The 19,434-nt window shown below is 40.3% G+C and overlaps 1 protein-coding gene across 1 annotated transcript in view; it reads right to left on the reverse strand.

Annotated features, from left to right (window-relative positions):
- GRM7 (glutamate metabotropic receptor 7) overlaps nt 1-19,434 on the reverse strand; it is a 176,644-nt gene that overhangs the window by 146,285 nt on the left and 10,925 nt on the right. The gene's annotated exons all lie outside the window — the stretch shown is intronic.

Genomic DNA, 19,434 nt, shown 5'->3' on the forward strand with positions numbered 1-19,434 from the left:
AATCTCAGAAGGTGGGAGGTGGAACTTGCATCCCCTTGGGAAAAAATAGGAACTAAATGCATCTCCCACAAGTTGAGTGCATGCTTTATATATTAGGCTATTGGGTGAAAGGGGCAGAACAACAGCTATTGGTTGTGTTTTAAGATGGTGACCCCAGATCCATTTTTTGAAAGACAAAGTACAGGTGCCTATCTTCAGGACAGGTTCTTATTTTCAGGACAGGTGCCTATCTTCAGGACAGGATTTGGGGCTGTGGATAATATATAAGAGGCCTCTCCTTTTAACTCTCTTTGAGAAAACTTTTTCCAGACACACCCTAGTGCTTGGGGTTTCCTTTGCTAGCTCTAGGCTTTCTGTTGATCCTACTGACATTGGTGTCTCCTTGATCACCATGCTGATTGTATTGCACTTTCTCGCTGACCCGTACAAAAAATTAACTCAAGGCTGTAGTTTGTGCCCTGGGGCTCAGGCACTGAAACTCTAAGCCTTTCAGTACCAAAGTCCTTAATCAGAAATAGCCCCAAATCCTCTTAAAATACTGAACTATAAACCACAGTTTCTAGCTAGTGTTAGAACTAGATGTTCTAGTATCATGTCCAATGGAATCAACTATGGTCAAATATTTAACTTCCATGTCATTAAAAGGTAATGGGCTGTGTAATTAATAAGTAAATAGGGTTGCTTCATACACATCATTTAGTGAAGGGTTTCTGCATAAACAGTACATCTGCCGCCCAATGGACAGAGGAGCATACAAATAAAAAAAAAAAGACTTTCCCAAACATTTTTAGACTAGGTTCAAGATGCTTTACAGCCATTTATTAGGGACTGTTATTGCCCAGTGTGTGAACACTTAACTAGAGACTCATTAAAATGCACTCTATATATCTGATATAATAGCCTTGCTTTAAATGACTAAGTTTGCCTATGCAAGTCAGTATTTAAGGGCTTCTCTAAAAATGATTATTTTTGACCCACTAGCTGAACAGACTCCTTTGGGGACTATTGTATTCCTCTTAATACTTGGAGATTCTGTGGATTGTTAGATGATACTTATGTGTGGAGGGCCTATTTGCTAAATATTCTTTAAGGGAGATGATTATTTTCCATTTAGGATAACCAAACAGTACTAGGCAAACCTCATAAATTTTCCTCTAATACTCCACCAAAATTATCATAGAATCATAGAAAATGAGGGCTGGAAGAGACCTCAGGAGGTCATCTAGTCCAACCCCCTGCTCAAAGCAGGATCATTCCCAACTAGATCATCCCAGTCAGGGCTTTGTTGAGCCGGGCCTTAAAAACCTCCAGAAACAGAGATTCCACCACATTGCTAGGTAACCCGTTCCAGTGCTTCACCACCCTCCTAGTGAGAGAGAGTTTTTCCTAATATCCAACCTAAACTTCCCCTACTGCACCTTGAGACCGCTGCTCCTTATTCTGTAATTTTTTTACCTATAGAGCCTGTAGCCCTCAATATCCACTGCCCAAAAGACACATGTGCCCAACATGGGACTCAAACCCACAAGTCTGAGATTAAGAATCTCATGCCATACCAACTCAGCTAGCCAGGCTGCTTACCCATGCTACTTGAATCTGTTAGACTTCCAAATGTCACTTTATAAGACATAGCTGGTTTGTGTTTTAGGAATGCAATAATAATACGAAACCAGTGCCTCATCTATATGTTAACGCACTGACTTTAGCTTACATGCCTACATTAAGGGAAGAAAAGAAAAGAAAAGGGAAACAAAGATGTAAATCTTCATCCCACGTTAATTATCAGTCACTTTGATGGCACTGGAGCTACGGTAATTTATACCTGCTGCAGCTTTGTAAACTGAAGTCTTGAAAAGTGAATTCTGAGCCAGGAATTTTTATTTTTGTTTATTAAGTGTGACAGATTTAAAATGTACACCTATTTTCTATTGACTTTCTCTATGCTTCTCACCACAAAGCATGTTGACTGCACTGTATCCCATTCTGAGGTACAAAGTCTCCTGATATACTGGATGGTAAACCTAGGCAAGGATGGATAGTAGAAGAACTTCCTTTCCATAGGACTCCTTTGAAATTCGCATCCAAAACCATTTTTTTATTTTAGGACGTTCCATTTGTACAAGAACAGTACAACATAAAACTTCACTGTTATAGATTCATAGATACTAGGGTCAGAAGGGACCTAGTAGATCATTGAGCCCGACCCCCTGCTCTGGGCAGGAAAGAGCATTGGGGTCAAGTAACCCCAGCCAGGTGCTGTCCAGTCTCCTTTTGAACACTGCCAAGGTAGGTTACATTGTAACGCATTATCAATTTGTTCTCAATTGTTAAACTTTCATTAGAAAAATCTCATGGTGTTTTACAAACAGCAGTGAATAATGCCTCACAGTTCAGATCATGTACCATTCGCTGCTTGTTTCTGTTCAGTGTTGTGAAGAGAGAACCCAATGTCTCTCTGCCAATCATCTTGTCCCTCCAGCCGTGGCCAGAGCTTTTGAAGTGGAATGCAGCCACTTACGACTCGCAGAGATAAAGATACTTAACAGACTCCATTCTATCATACCATCCAAATCACAACAGGAAACAGGGCTTGAAAAAAGGGCATTTTAAAATTTCCAAGGGCTGTAACAAATGTTTGCTTCCCTAATCAGAAGCAACTCATTTACAAATGCAAACATCTTTATGCATACGTGCAGAGCTTGATCCTAGGCAGAGAAGTGGCCTAGTCTTCCCTGCTCCCCTGGAGCAGCCTGTTGGCAAGATGCATCCTGTGAGTAAGTAACCAGCTGCATTGTTATTATTTGCATTATAGGACTGCCAGAAGGCTGCAACCAACAGCAGGACCCAGTAGTGCTGGGTGCTTTCCAAATACGGAGTAAAAGGCCTTCTATGCCCTGGAAAGATTAAAATGCAATGGAGTCTTTATGTGACATGCTTCAAGTGATCACACAGGATTTGATCACTCTTCACTGAGCTCCAGCACACCTCCTGCTTGTCCCTGAATAAGCAGTGGGGATGCACTGGATGTGGAGAGGAGCCGCTTGAAGGCCCAGGCAGGATAGTTTGTAATATGGAATTAAAAAAAATGCATGTCAGAGCCCACAGACACTTAATTCACTTCTTCTGACTGACTGCTCCTCCAGTTATTCTTAATGCAATTCTTTAGAAGTGGATCAAGTGCCTGCCAGATCTATTACGCATCTACCAACACCAAAGTAAAAGATATCTCAGGTCCAAAGGCTTGTACTTTTAGGTCTGAGACCTCTCCAACGTCAACCTCATTCTCTGAAAATAGATTATGGGGACTGGTAAAACAGACTGCCAAGTCTCCAGCTCCAGTGGACTGCAGGTTGGAAAGGAGTAATATTTATAAAAGCTGCTCAATTCAAAGGTTCAGAACTTTGGGCACTTGGAAAACTATTCGGTGTCTGTAGTGGGGCTGACATCACATACTGGTTCTGTGTGCATGTGTGCATGCGAGAGACAGGGAGAGAGACACCCATAGAGCTATCACTCTCAACTGGTAGACCTTAAGGAGTTTAAGGAATTAACTAGCAGTGCTGGGTAGCAGAACCTCTTCAGCTCAAGTGGTAGCTCTTACGGAGCTGAAACAACAGGATTTCACTCCCAGCTCTGTGTATGTGGGTAGGGGAGAGAGAGATTTATCTGGTAATTACCTAAGTTGGACGCAACATATGGATTTGTTAAAGAGGGAGGAAAGTGAATGCATCCATCATATTCAGTGAGTGTAATTGTATTTAAACCTCCAAGTATTTCACTGGAACTGTTTCAAGAACCCTGAAAAGACATAAATTGTTCATCCCCTGAAGTTTACGAACGCTAGGAAGCCTGCCCCATCTTCTAATACAGGGTGCCTTGCAGCTGTGAAAGGGACTTCATTTCCCTTCTGGCACATGGCTGGGATTATTCACAAGAAAAACCACGGAGAAGATTAACAAATACATTTTTTCTCCTACCTTACTGTTATTCAGTATTGTCAAGAAAGCTACTTTCTAGCATCTGGTAATACTTCTTGTTACTGTTTTCTAGGGGGAAATCCCCCCCCCCCCCCCCCCCCCCCCCACAATTTAGCAACTAAATTAGAGAGGGCAGAGAAAAGGATGTTGATGAACTTGTATACTAATCGATCATCCTGTTGTTACCAGTGTTCCCTTGTACAGACCAATAGTATAAATGCATCGCATACATGCCTCTGCTTGTCCACACTTGTCCCTGCCCACCCTGTCAATAATGACACTAATTTATCCTACTCTTTCACTGGGACAAGTCCAGGTCCTGAACCCATATCCTGCTCATCATTTTGCGACTAGGATGCATAGAATTCCAACAGTCTTTAAAAGGTTGGAGACAAGAGCAGGAGAAATAGATCGACTGAATATTTTCAGTATTTACCCAAGATTAAAGCATGCAGTTACCAAATGCAAATAAGACTTAATAAATGCTTTCTTCCTGCTTTTTTTTTTTTTTTTTACTTACTATCAGTGATATGATTTGTCACAGATGCGTACTACAACGGGTGTCCCTAGAGAACTATCCTTTTGTTGAATTACTTAATGTTCAACCTGTAAGGAATCTGGGTGAGTATCCTAATATCCCAGATTACTGGTGGTAAGCAGATGCTTAGTCAGTAGAAAAAACAGTGTCGCACATATATCTTTGCAAATGGGCTCAATGAACTTCGTCAACTAGTATAAACTCATGTCATTGAAGAATCATTTCGCTTCCATTTGCTTGTAGGCACTAAGAATATCTTCTCCGCCTCCTTTTTCCCAGCTAAACCAACCTGCTAATTCTCTGTGGAATCTCTAGCAAAGTACTTGTCACGTGAATATATCTGCTGCTAAAAAAGAATTTGACCTTCAAAGAGGACTAAAGAAACGGTAAGTAGGAGAAAAAAAATATTAGCTCCTTTAAAAGCTTGGATTCTTTTCTGGTTGGCCTTCTATTGCTTACGTTACTCATTGTATGACCATAATTCTCCTTGCCTACAGCTCCATGGACATTTATAAGGATAATAAGGGAGATGAGAAAAAAATTCTTAACTCGCATAAGGCTTTTGCTATATATTTTATCTATTTTGGTTTTTTTTTTTAACATTACAACTGAAACTTCTATTTTTTTAATGTATTTGAATACATGCAGTATTTTTTCTTACATGTTCTCCTAGCCTGATTTCCTTTAGCATTTAGGTGCATACAAACATTTTCTCCTTGTCATATTCTTAGATCCCCAGGAAAATTATATCAATGCTTAGAATTGCCAAAAGCTGATATACTTTAATTCACTTTGCTAAGCCTAAGGTAATACAGCTCATCTAGTATATATTTCCACCTGGGCAAAATGGGTCGATAACAATGAAGAAATGACATTTCACATCGTCTCCAGTCAGTTTTCAGTGTGATGTGCAAGATTTAACCACTGCATTCCCATCCCTGTGCAGCTCTAGCTGGCAAGTTTCTCCTACCCAACAACCTTTCCTTTCAAAAAAATATTTTTCTCAGTTAAGGAAAATGCACATTTTCTGTTTTCACACAGGAATTTACTTAAGTAGGTATTAGCTCAGGCCTTTATGCACTATTTTTCAATGCACGTACGAACAAAGAAACCCCCAAAACAATGTGCAGTGAAATTTCTAATCAAATAACAATGTCCACTGCTGGATTATATTCTATGTATTTTAGTGAGAATTATCTTATAATTTTCAACAGAAACATGCCCATTGTTGTTATACTATAGTAAAGTGTTCAAACCCTTCACATGTCCCAATATGTAGCTTTTGTAAACCTACAATAATTTACACAAAAATGCAGTTGCACGTACAACATGAATTAACTTATTCACCACTTTACCACAGGCTACTTGATGTTCCAGCTATGGAAAAAGCAAATGTTCCCACCTTTGTGTGTGTGTGTGTGTGTGTGTGTGCACAACCCATTCCCCATGTGCCAAAAATCAAAGTCCAAAGTGTAGAAGAGGGAACACCAGCTCTTGGAGACTTTGCAAAGTGTAATACAAGGATTACTGTCTCCAGTTTGTCAGCTTTATAATTCTGCAACAGAATAGGCTCCTAGCTATTCAGCCAATGCATGGCTGCTTAATCATAAATCTTGTAAGTTATGGGTTAATGCCAACAGAGGTGCATTTTAAGATACATTTAAATTATAGCTACCATGAACAATAGTCCCAGAAGCAAATATTAAAGAACACATTTCAATAATTGTATAGAATCGTTAAAACTGCAAGACTTGTAGACTCCAAATGCGTGCAGAAAGTAGCAAGGTAAAGCTCTGAAAGGCTCCCATTATTAGAAAGGAAAGGAAATCATACTGCAGACTTCAGTGCCTTGTTTGATTTGAGCTGGAGCTCAGTGCTTCAGCTGCTAACAAGTACTACTGTTGGTGAAAAGCCAATCCTCGTTTTCTTTGCTCTCAGCAACCACGCTACATGCAAGTTAAACAGAGTTCCATTACTAAGGTCTGGAATACATTTGCATGGATAACATGGCTATCTTCCTCCCACTGCAATCCATGGTAGCTATAACCTCATGGTCATCAGTGGATTGTGTATACTAAAACACATAAATAGCTTTACTATGGCTTAGAGACTTAATATGAATATATGTTTTATCTACTTTCACTCAGGAGGAGCACAACCAAAACATTATCTCATTCTACAGTCTTAAACCAATCTCCATTGTCTTTGCTAGGATGGCCCTACAAAGCAGTGAGACCAAAAAGTGGCTATTGCAACACAGCATCTTTGACTGATATGCACGGTCTTAATATGCCAACGCCACTCTGTCCTACTTGCATCTATGGGTGCATTTAATTGAAACTACACCCACTTTAGAAAAGTGTATTTTGTGTTGATTTTAATGAGAATTGCCCACTGTCATGGCTGAGCAATGGCACAAAAAACCTTTTGTTACATTCTCAGTAGAACTATTCTTCAGTTTCATACTTTGCAGCTTCTGTGCTTTGCTCTCTGTTGGAGTTACTTCTCTATATCATAAAAGTAGCTCTTCAAACACATATGGAGACAAAAGGAACAGCAATTACTTTGTTAATATTTGTTCAACACACAGAATACTTAAATATATTATATGGCAGTTGTTTCTATTTTCATTCATCTTCTGACAACTAGCAGTCTGTTATTTTTAACCGAGTTTGAAAGACTCACAGTTTCATGAATGGTGAATGAAGGTCCATTTCTTTCAGCGGAAGAAAACACATGGTGCAACCTAAAGGCTAATGATAACGAACAGTTGAACACAAATGTCCTGCTGAGTTTCCTTCTACTAATGTATTGCTATAAGTATAATGTGCCACAGGGACTGTGTAAGTAACACTGACCACCATTCTTATGGCAATATCATAAGGGCCACCTGGAGCCTAATATTTACCTGCTCTGCACTTTGCATAGCTCCCTACACCTCTACGAAATGAAGGTAGGTGACAAACAAATGTGTAGCTACCATGATCTATGTCTTGTTCATTTTGAGCATATACCACTTCAGTATGGTTTATGAGAGCTGAAGGTTTTACTTACTTGAAATTGAAGCTAGTGCAGAATGCAGATGTGTGTTCGTGACCTCATCTGTCCATGAGTTCATGGGATGCCTACTAATTTCGTAGGCGCGATTCTGCTACTTTTCTTTATCTGTAGAGTTTTAACTGGCTCAGACACTTCTTTTTATAACTGATGTCAAGGTACGCATTCCAGATGAATGAAAGAGTGACTGTTGTAAAGATATTTTCCATTTAGAGTCCTCAGCTTTTCTGACTTTACTCACCCACCTAAGACTGAAGTAGTTTAAAGCAGTTGATTTTTAGGTAGATATATTTACCTAGACAACTTCTAGAGAAGAGAGAGCTGCAATATGGTTTTCATGGATGAGAACATGGGTCCTCACCTGCATGGGTAGATCTCTGGCTGGTTACTTTCATATTCTCCCATTCTCAGATGAGTGGTAGGTGCAGGGAAATTTATATAACTATATTATGACTACATCATTTTATATTATATTGTATGTATCTTAAACTATATCAAAAACTCGTAGAATGCCGAGACCCTCACCAATGATTTTATATATAAATAAACAGACAACTTAAGAGGATTTCTTGTGCTTCGCATGTAAGCTTATCCTGTGGCACAGCTTCCTCTTAATACGTGGATTTTCTAATACACTGTTATCTATAGCATAATGTTTTTTAGGCTGCCTATTAGCATGATAGAGACCAAAGCTGTCCTTTGTCTTGCGTATATGTGTTCATTATTACACTTAATATCTTATTGCTCCCAGGGGTTTCTGGATTTAATTGGCTTTATATACAGACTGTTTGCACATGTGTGTTGAAAGAAGCTCTCAAGGACAGTTGAAACATTTTCTAGATGATATTGCATGCCAGTCAAGATTATCAGAGTATAAGTCTAAAGGAGCAAGGCATCCAAACCCCAGTGGTTTCTGAGATGATCAGAGAGCAAGTCTAAGAGAGCAAGGAAACCAAACCCCAATGTCTTATTTGAAAACATCCAGCTAATAATTAGTTTGTATGCATATATAATTGGTTTTGCACCTTTTTGGTCAGTTCTCTGAAATATAACTACTGTATTTCATATGGCAATTACATGAGTAATTACATAATTTGAGTGTTTGTATTTATCAAAAAATAATCATTTATGTCTCTTCTCTTCTGCAGGGTTACAATCCACATCACTTAACAAGTGAGACCATAATCACAACATGTGAACAATTCTTTTGTTATTTCTGTCCTGCTGCCTGTTAATGTATGTCGTACTAATATGATGGAAACTGAGGAACAAGCATATGGCCATTCAGCAGGCAATGATTTGAAAAATTCCCTTGGCCGAAAAAATGTATACCCCTAATTATGTGTTTTAGTGGCACAGTAAACATTTTTGGTACAATTTCAATTTATGGCTAAATGATATACAATTTGGCTAACAACATACTGGACAGCACAGCCTGCTGAAAAGTTACAAAAGGGTTTACTGAACTGTAAAAATAGAAATATAGAAATAAAGTCTATTTCCAAAACACAAATTATAACAATTCTGTTAGACCTTGTAGATTTTGTGGACTGATTTTACTACTGTCTGCCACAATTTGACCTGAACTTCACTATGCCTTGGCTGAACCACAGAATACTGAGAAATCATTCTGGCTAAGTACAGACGTTCAAAAAACTCCTAGCAGAAGCACTCTAACTATACTTTATTTAAACAGACATTTGTCTTGGGGGGGAGGGGGGGTTGGTGCTTGCATGCACTGGCCAAGACCAGCAAGTGGGAGACACTCCCACACACCTCCTAGGAGGCTACTGGACCCAGCCCAGCTCCCACCCTCACTGTTATGTGGACCCAGCCCAGCTCCCACCCTGACACCCTAGCCAGCAAGTTGGGGGGGGAAGGGGGCTCTTGCAGCAGCAGAGGGCAGGGCTCCCTTTCCCTCCATCCCGCTCAGTCCCCAACCATGGTGAAAAGCTGATCTGGAAGCCCTGCGCTGCAATGTCTGGCTGCCATTGTCAAGAGGCTTGGGGGAGGGGGAGAGAAGGAGGAAGCCCTTCTGCCATGTTGACTCAGCCTGGCCCCCTGCCAAGAACCCAGCCAGCAAGCTGTGAGGGAGCCCTCGTGGCAGGGGGGCTCCCTTCCCCTACACCCCAACCTCTTGGCAGCTGCAGCCAGGAACTACAGCATGGGGCTGCCCGGCCAGCTTTTCACCACACCTCTTTGCTGCATGGATCTGGCCCAGCCTCCGCCAAGACCAGAACCTGAAAGCTTTGGGGTGGGAAGGGGAGGGAGAATCTGTGCAGCAGAGAGGCTGCATTCCTCAACACCCCACCTGGTTGCACAGGAAGGAAACAAAGCCTTTTCTTTCTCCTCTCTGTGACAGCCTGGTGGTGGGGCTGGACTGGGTGGCTCAGATTAGGGGCTTGTTTGCTTGGCCCAGAGCAGACAAACACTGGCTGAGGTTAGCAAACTGCCCAGTGAGGCCTCCTTGGGGTGGTGGCAGAATGCAACCTACATGGATGTGTGAAGGATGTGGTACAGACATTCAAAAAATGCTGCAACCTAAAGTGCTTTAATCTAATACCACATCCATAGAGGGTTAACTTAGCATGGGATCTGCCACTTTTAAAGCACTTCAAATGCTGTGAATGTCTGTTCTGTTATCGCTTTAAAGCATTTTCTGTGTACTTAAATGTGATTTAAGTGTAACATCTGTACCTGGTCTCAGAAAATATAGCCAAGGTAGAAATAGCAAATTTCCATTTTTAATCTATCAGTCCTAAAACTGGTTATCTATGGATATAACTGAACCTCCAAAAATGTAATTATCCTGTAATCTACATTTGAATGTGAAGAAATCTATCTGACTTCATGAAAGATTTTAAACTATATTAATTTTTAATGAGGAGCTGAATCAATGGAAGGTATTAAATATTGCAATGAAGTAAGAAAAAAACATACTTTAAGCTTAAAATTAAACAATGCTCCAATCTAATTGGCTGAATTTATGTAATGAGAATTCTAACACCTGAATTATACATATCCCATGTAAATCTTTCATCTTACTTATGAGATTTCAGCCTTAAGACTGCAACACCTTTGTACCATTTCAGCAACTCATTACACACTATAATGAGTGGGAAATACACTACATGGACCAATTTATGTGACAATAACTGAAATGAGAAGAGAAAATGATACCAATTTCTTATCAATCTTGTTGCAATCTTGAAGCTATAATTTTAAAGTCTCTCTAGCATGCTGCCACCTGATACTAAAGTGCAAAATAACTACATTGTGTGTGCATGTGTGCATGAATGCGAGTGTCTCCACGTACAGGACCTCTATATATTTGCATACCAATATATAGATACTGCATGCTTATTACAGGTGGTATCCATAGTTAAGGTTACCCAATGCTTCCCATTGTAAGTTATGGTTTTCAGTTGCATAACATTTTACCAAGCTTTAATGGTTTTGGCTGTAATTTTCCATACAGGCTGTGTCTGAATTTTTTAATGCTTCGGTTAAAATGACTCAGTCATATAGGAGGAAACACACTGTTTAGCTGACAACAAAGAAACATGTTCAACCATTTTGTTGAGAAGCTCTTGTTCCTCCATTACTTAAAATAACTTGATATCCAACCTTTTGCTAATAGGGCAGAGATGTACCTTCAGCACTTTGAAAATTCACCCCAAATGAAGTGAAATTACAAGGTAGTAAACTATCTCAATTTATGTGCTCAGTACAGATTTTTCATGGTCACAAAAATGTCTGAAGGCTCTGTTCTGCTCTCAACATATTCCACTCTTAAGAAAGATAGGCAGAAATACACTTGAACACATCTAGTTCAGAAAATAACCATCTGTTTCTGGAATGTCTCTGAGCATCAAACTTCACTAAGGAAATTATTTGCTTAGTTCTAATTGTTATTCTGAATATTTCTCCAGAAGTGTCAGGTATAGATAGGTTCCTGCCAGAAGGTTAGACTTTTAATTACTCTATTCATTAGCCTGATATTCATAACATTTATTTCCAAATTCTGTAAGAGAGATGTTTACAGCACTTAAACAGATTAGTCTGAGCGCGAATAGATTCAATAGGTGTTGAAGTATGCAGGATTTGCATAAACTGCACAGATGATTACAAAGCTATTTTGAATTTCTATTTGGGGGTAACTGAATTGCAATATGCACGTTACACAGATTTGTTTGTCAATCATTTTCTTAGAAATGACACTCCAGGATGCTAGTTTTAGAGATATGGAGAAGAACCTGTTTCTCTGTCTAGTCTTTCCTTTCTATTCTTCTATGTGGGGGCAAAAGGCCCGAGATCAGTGAGACTCTTGCAGTGTGTGAATCTTGCTTACTGAAAAACTGAATTCTTTTCATCTACCCCTTCCTCTAAAATACTGCCAGAACCCGCAGTGAAGAAAATAATGCAATACAACAATTTCCCCAAAGAATGTGGAGTCTATTAATAAACATAAAGCGATTTGCTTGGCTACATACAATGCAAAACTAGGATTTATAGGGGATGTTGGGTCTATCTAATGTACATGTTTATAGAACCATATTGATAATTATAAATACTATTAATCTTCCAAGTGCTTGTGTAGAAGATTGTAGTAATACATCAATTATTGCTGGAGGAGATTCTGAACAATGAAAGACTTCTAAGCACTCAGCTCTGAATGCAAAAGGCTCCATTTAGTGGCAGTCGGGTTTCAAGCTACACACATCTAAATGTCACTAAATTGACAGTTGGAGGGCATATTTCTAAATAAAACTGATTTGTTTATACTTTTTATCACTGTGAACTTGAGGCTCCTGAATACAGAAATAATCCAACTGCAAACAAATTAACTGGACAAAGATCTTTACTTTATCTAGATTCAAAAGATGCTAGGGTTGGAAGGGACCTCAACAGACCACCGAGTCCGCCCCCTTGCCTAAGCAGGAAAGATTGATGGGGTCAGATGCCCCGAGCCAGATGCCTACCAGTCATATCCAGCCTTTTCTTAAAGATCCCCAAGGTAGGGGAGAGCACCACCTCCCTTGGAAGCCCGTTCCAAATCTAGAGAGAGACATTTAACTATTTCTAAAGCATTAGAAATTATGCCTAGGAAATAGTTAGAAATATCTTAGAAATCCTCCACCAAAGCAAAAATGGATAGAAGGGCATTCTATCCACCATTTGGTCTTTACTGAATCAGTGTACACCATCTTCAGTCATCCTGAGAATATGCTGAGAAGTCTGATCAATACCCTCGTGCCCAGCAGTACCTTCATGACCTATAGCATTGAGTTGGAAGAGTGAATGTGACAAGTTGCAAATGCTTATGCAATTAAAACAAAATGAGCCAAGCTGCAAAGACACTAACAGGCGAGAAGAATAGCATTAATTAGATGATCGAACTAAAACAAATGCTAGGTACTAGAGGAAAATATTACAGTACTCCTTAACAACATGAATAATTCCTTTGTAACTATTTCATTGCTTGCCAATACTAAGCGCCAAATACTCTATAGCACTGCAAGCCACAGAACTAATCTTATGAGACTACAAGCATAGCTTTTCCCTGGGTAACAAACCAAAAAACAAAATCACATGGATTTCTTTATCAAAAGATGTGATGCTAAATATTGTAAATGTCCAAAATGCATACTCTTCACTAAGCCACAGAAGGAAAAGTCCAAGGAGCTTGGTGCTCAAATGTCCCAGCATCCCTTTTCTACTCAAGCATGGTTCTACCTATTATGTAGCAGACATATAGAACAAGACCAGCAACTCCAAAAACTTGTAGCCAACAGAAAATGGAAAAACGATAGGGGTGCACAGGGGCACACCTTGTTCCTCTCAAGTCAGTGGGAGCTTGCTACTTAGTCAATAGGGTCCAGATTTCAACCTGGAGCAAGGTTGAACCCAAGAAGCATACTTAACTCGAATTATTACCAGTCATATTAAAACCTGCTTTATTAGCTAAGTTGCCTTTTACTTTATTTAAATTAAGGGGTCATCCTTTGAAATGCTATACTATTTTCTACCTATGGAAATAGAATGCAGATCTCTTACGGCGTTTATAGACATGCTCCACGAAGCGCGGAGAGACGGGGTGGTGGGGGCGCGCTTTAATTAGTGTGGCTCCGAGAGCTGCTTTAATGAAGCACCTGAAACATCATATGTATCAGTGTCCCCGTGCTGAAAAATGGAAGTGAGGGCACTTCAACTAAAGCCTGTCGAATGAGCTTTAGGTAAAGGGTCCCTGCCAACATTTTTCAGCACAGGGACACTGATACACATGACACTTGAGTCTATTGGAGCTCAGTAGTTACCATGCTCCATCAGACTCGATTAATTAAGTCTGCTCTGACATGCTGTAATTGAAGCGTATTGGAGCAGCCTCTCTGCACATGTATAGGCACCCTTAGGTTCTACTGAGCTTTGTGCTTTCCCAATGGTAATTCCAAGATTATTAAGCAGCCAAGAGGCAAGCAACCTGATCCCTGCCCCTTGTCCTTCCCCTTATCTCCCTCCCCACTGGTGTCTGTGACCCCTGGCATCTGTCTTCCTCACCACAGTACTGTGCCCCCTGCCAACTCCCTCTGCTGCCTGCCCTCAAGGCCTGCTCCCCCTGAGGTGCCTGCACCCACTGCCATGTGCCCCAACTCTACCTAGCCCCTGTTGCCTCTGTCCCCCAACTGCCCTCAAAGCCTCTGCCCTTCTATGCAGCCTCTGTCCCCTGCCGCTTACCATCCATTGTAACTTCACTCCCATGGGCTTGAAGTATAGGATAGCTTGGACCCTGGGCTGGCCATGTGGTAGTGCTTCTTCTGGTGGCAGCTATGGCCACAGGGCACTGCTGCTGCTGTTGCCACTGCAGCCACTGCCACTGCCACCACTGTTGAATGGCCAGATGGGGACCAGAGCCACCCTGACTCCATGCCCTGGGCCAGAATGGAGTTGGAATTGCAATGGATGGTAAGCAGCATCAGTGGAGGGCAGAAGCAGTGGGCAGGTGGGAGAGCTTGCAGGGGAGGAGGGGGCAGGTGGCCACTGAAGCTCCAGTTCTGACCCCAACCCTAGATCAGGGCAGGAGCCGAAGTCACAGTAGCTGCCTGCCCTCCTGGCTTGTACTTGAATCCAAGCTGAGGGGCTTTGCCCCCATGTTGATTGGGGGACACCTTGTTGGATTTGAGTATATAAAGTATTTTAATAGCAAAACAAGCAACAAAAAAGAACTTAAAAAGTGCCTATGTCTTTTCTCCATTGGAATTTGCCCTTTCAGTGTTCTTCTGATATTGCCTAAAACACAGATGCAACAGCAGCTCTAAGAACAATAGTTAAAAAATAATCTAGTGCAGTGAATTTGAAGTTATGGCATGTGGGGCTTGGTGAAGAAGCTGATTATAACCTTTTCTGCTCTTGATATATTTTACTGTACAATAGTTTTGCACTGAAAAAAAATAGAAACATCAGTAGTGAACATCAGTAGTGCAAATAATAAAGTTAATTTGTAATAGTTCTGCAGACATTACTCCAACACCCATGCTTCCATAAACTGTTGCCTTACAAGGAATTTTCTATTCCTCTATCCTCTTATCTATTTTGGGAAAACAAACAGCTGACAGGAGTAATTTCTCAATACATGTAGCATTCTGGGAAGAAATGTGTGAGTTTAAAACACAGTTTCTTTCCTTGAATGTAAATTTAAAAAAAAATATATAGCCATTGGCAACATACATCCGCAGTACTCTTTATAGTGCAACATATGCACTGACAGCCTGAGACACTATCCTATTCCACTGTAACTGAATGATGATGGATTTACTGTTAAAGGTATTCAAGGCATTTCTCCTCCTCATAATGATGACATTCTCTGTGCATTACCTTGTATTCTACATGTGTCCCTTCAACATCAGCGCTTCGAAATACAGACCTGGTTCTAGAGAAAAATATTACTGTGTTTAGCAGTGCTTATTGTCTAATTGCATTAGCTTTAATCTGAGCAATTTGGCATGTACTGCAGGTCAAGAGATTGAATTTGAATGGGTATTCCAGTTGGCAAGATTTCAGATCCAGAGTAAGGCATTTCAAGCAGCAAAAAGGAGGCATAATATAAATATTGAATGTGTGTGCAGGGTATGAAGGGGCTGGAAAAGCTTTAAATAATCTTCATGAAACAGAGGGAGGCAGAATGTATTTTCAAGACCTCTTAGTGGGAGGCGGGTGGATATTCTTGTAATCAGAACTTGACTGCAGGGAGAACAAAGCATCCTAACTTGTTTTTAGTGGAATACTGGCCAATCCATTTAAAATTAGACATCTGCTTATTTAATCCTCACTGAGACATGGCCAGAATTTTCACAAAATTGTGATTTAAGTCCCAGGAATTGTTGGTTTAGGTGTTAAAGATTAATCACAGCATAAGGAGATTTGGTGATTATACTGCTGTCTCTCTCCCTCATGTAAAACTCATTATTTATGTCCAGAGTGTGTTACAGTAAGAAGTTACAAGATTTTTTTTAACTTGCTGTCAGGCAGAGTCTGGTCACAGAAGATAGTGGCCTAAATCCACAGAAACTCAACACAAGCCAAGGAAGGTATTCCTCATTTAATCCAGCTGTTACAGAGCTCAGAATCTAGCCCTATGAATGTACATAATAATGTAACACGCCTTCGGTGGGTATTTTTGCCCAAAGTGAGAAATCAAAAACATGCAGAAATAACCGAACTTGAAAAAAATACACAGACACAGCCCCAGACACTTTGTACAAGTGGTTTTGTACGTTGATGATGAGTTGATGACAGAAAAAGAAAAGAAAAAAAACCCAAAAATCAGAACCAACACAAAACAAAACCCATAGACGGGATAACTAGAAGCCTCTCAAATGATTCGCTTTATAGCTTTTTTTCAGTTAATCAAATAGATATTTCACTCAAGTGATTTCAGAAAAAATTGTGCCCTCCATTACTATACAGAGAAGATACTTAAGAACTGGGCATATAATATGCTCAGATTTCTCAAAAGAAGATTAACTATTACCTGCCTGCTCCCTACTCCAAGGTATTCTGAATACAAGACTAAATTTTCTCATCTGTAAATATAAACCAGTCTTGCAATACTGTCATGAAAACTAAACAGGAACATCTACTCGCCCATCAATTACACAAGGGAGGTAAAAATGAGAGAAAAGAAACAAATTTTACTTGCCTAGGGTGGCAAACCCTGCCAAACAAAAGCCTTCTTATCTTAGGCACTTAAAAGCCCTTTAGTGTCTAAGCACCACATAATCACTAATGCCTATGCATTACCACCATTCATGAGAGGCAGGGAAGAACTATTTTGTCCCTTTTATTGATGGAGAACTGAGGCACTAATTGACTAAAGCCATGATTGACAAAGGGACTTGGATATGGTGATGTTGCCTATCATAATGCACAACTTTCAAATGCCCACTCCAGGAGCAGAATACACAGACTGCAGACCTGGGTTTGAGCTTTGGATGCTGGCCTCTGTGCTAGAGTCAATACTGTCAGGGCAGCTGAAGTGTGCTCTGAGCATGCCTACTGGATGGGTCCCTCAGGAGGCAAAGGCACAAGAGGCCCTAGCTTATGAATCCAAAACGGGTACAGGGAAGAAGCACACTGCTCAGTCCTACCATGGAGGCAGTTCCTCTGACTACATAGAGTAGCACAATGTTAGGTGCTTATGTATTTTATTAGTGAAAAGTAGGTGCCTACATCCCCTCAGGAAGCCAGTGGTTAGGCAGGGTTTTTGTGGATTGCTTTTCTTGTCTCTCACCAAATTTTTCCAAAATTGCGACTTAGGGGCCTAAGTGCCTTTTGGACTCTTGCCCTAAGAGACTAGCCAAAGCCACCCAAGAAGTTGTAACTAAAGCAGGGAGGTGAACTTTGGTCTTCCAAATCTGAGCCAATCAACCAGACACTGGACGGTCCTTCATGATATCATTATGCTCATTAAAAGAATACATCCACAGAGATATCTGCAGAAATAAACGTGCAAGGCAACTGCAGGATTTGTCTGTTTCTCTTGGGACCTATTTAGTAAGAACCAGTGTTTCAGTTTCTTTCTCTAGAGAATTCCTAGCTACAGTACTTTGAAATTGCCAAGGTTTCTTGTTCTCATGAGAACAGGACTAATCCAGCTTCCTAGATGTATTTAGACAGTGCAATACACAGGCAAGGAGAACAGAAGTTACTGTAGTAAATGAACCTCCTGAAAGAGGAGAGTCTAGTCAAGTCCAGTGAAGGGGGTTGTTTTTATGGAAATGCTCAACACAACTTCACCAGTTAAAAAAAAGAAAAAAAAAATCAAGCTCCATTAATTTCTGTTTAAAACTATAATAGGTCAGGGTGAGTAATTTATCCAAAGTAGTACCTAGTTAATAAAATATTGATATTTTGGAAAGAAAAAGAAGTGTAAACTGAAAGTTAATAAGGCAGTCTGCTTTAAATAAAACATAGCAGATTGAAAAATGCTAAAAACACGTCTCATCCCATAATGAGTATGGAATTCAAGAGGAAAAGCAATATAATGGTCAGGTACAAAGAGTGACCTTGGCTATGCCATTAATTACTTGTATTACCCATTTAAGACCCGGAATGCATTAAAATTAAACATAAGGAGAAAATGTTTCAGATTAAATTACATTTCCATATTACAGTATTCCCAGCTTTTAGGGAGGGCTAATAGTCCTCATCACTGCAGTACCCAAGGGCTTCATAAAGGATGTCTTTTTGGCTCAGGACAGTACCATGCTGAGGCACTCTTATGAATGGTAGCAAAGGAACTGGAAGTGGAATGGTTGCATTATTTCAGTGCTACATATATACCAAGGCTGGATACAGACATTACACTTTTACCAGTATAAGAGATCAGAAACTGGTCTGTACCTATAATAGAACAGAAGTTTGGCACACAAAATCAGTCTATATCCGTAACAGAACAGAAGGTCAGCACACAGACTGGTTTAAAAATGGAGGAACCCAGTCTAAGATTTGCCCTCCCCCATCAAAGGGTGAATGTGTGTTCTGTTCACTACTGATCTAAACTATGCTGCTTACAGAAACCCATGTAACTTAGATCAACTTCACCTCTGGCTTTTTGAATGTCTATACCTAGCCCAATACTTTCTGCCATTCATAATGACACTTATTCACTGCTTTTGGTTCAGGAGCCAGTCTGTGTGGAGCAGGAGCAGTATGTTTCAGTACTATTCTGCTTTGCACCATGGTGGTATATTCACCATCATTAATAGATTTATCTTCACAACTCCCTTGTGAGGTAAGGAAAGTGTCAGCCACTTTTTACCAGTGAGGAAATCCAATATAAATTAGCAGGAGACCTTGACTTCCTGGGAAGGTTGCCCTCCTATTAGTGAAGGTATAAATTCAAGTAGAAAACGACAACCTTTTTATGGGTACTTATTTCACAACAGGAGTGGCCTCCTTTGGTTCACCTCAAATAGACAGGGAACAAGTATACATTAAACTGAAAACTGCCTGCTACACTGAAATAGAGATGTTCACACAGGGGTTTGCACTGAATTAGACAGTTAAGTGAACCTGGTAAAAGTCCCCCATGTAGAGGAAGGCAAAATAACTTGCATAAAACCAAACAGGAAGTTTCTTACTGGGGCAAAAGCAGAATTCAGCTCTTCTAATTCCCAATCCAGTGCCCTACTCTTAGACTATTTTTTTCTACCCAATTCATGCTTGCAGGGGGACTGCTAGCTTTCCAATGATGCTCACCCCTCCCCTGTAGGAGACAATAGAATAGAGGGTGTTTTTACCTATGACCAGTTCAGGGAGATATGCTCTCTGCTCAGAGAGGCTTCTTTTTCCTGTATCCAATAC

Source organism: Alligator sinensis, unplaced genomic scaffold, assembly GCF_000455745.1.
Source record: "Alligator sinensis unplaced genomic scaffold, ASM45574v1 scaffold451_1, whole genome shotgun sequence".
NCBI classification, from domain to species: domain Eukaryota; kingdom Metazoa; phylum Chordata; order Crocodylia; family Alligatoridae; genus Alligator; species Alligator sinensis.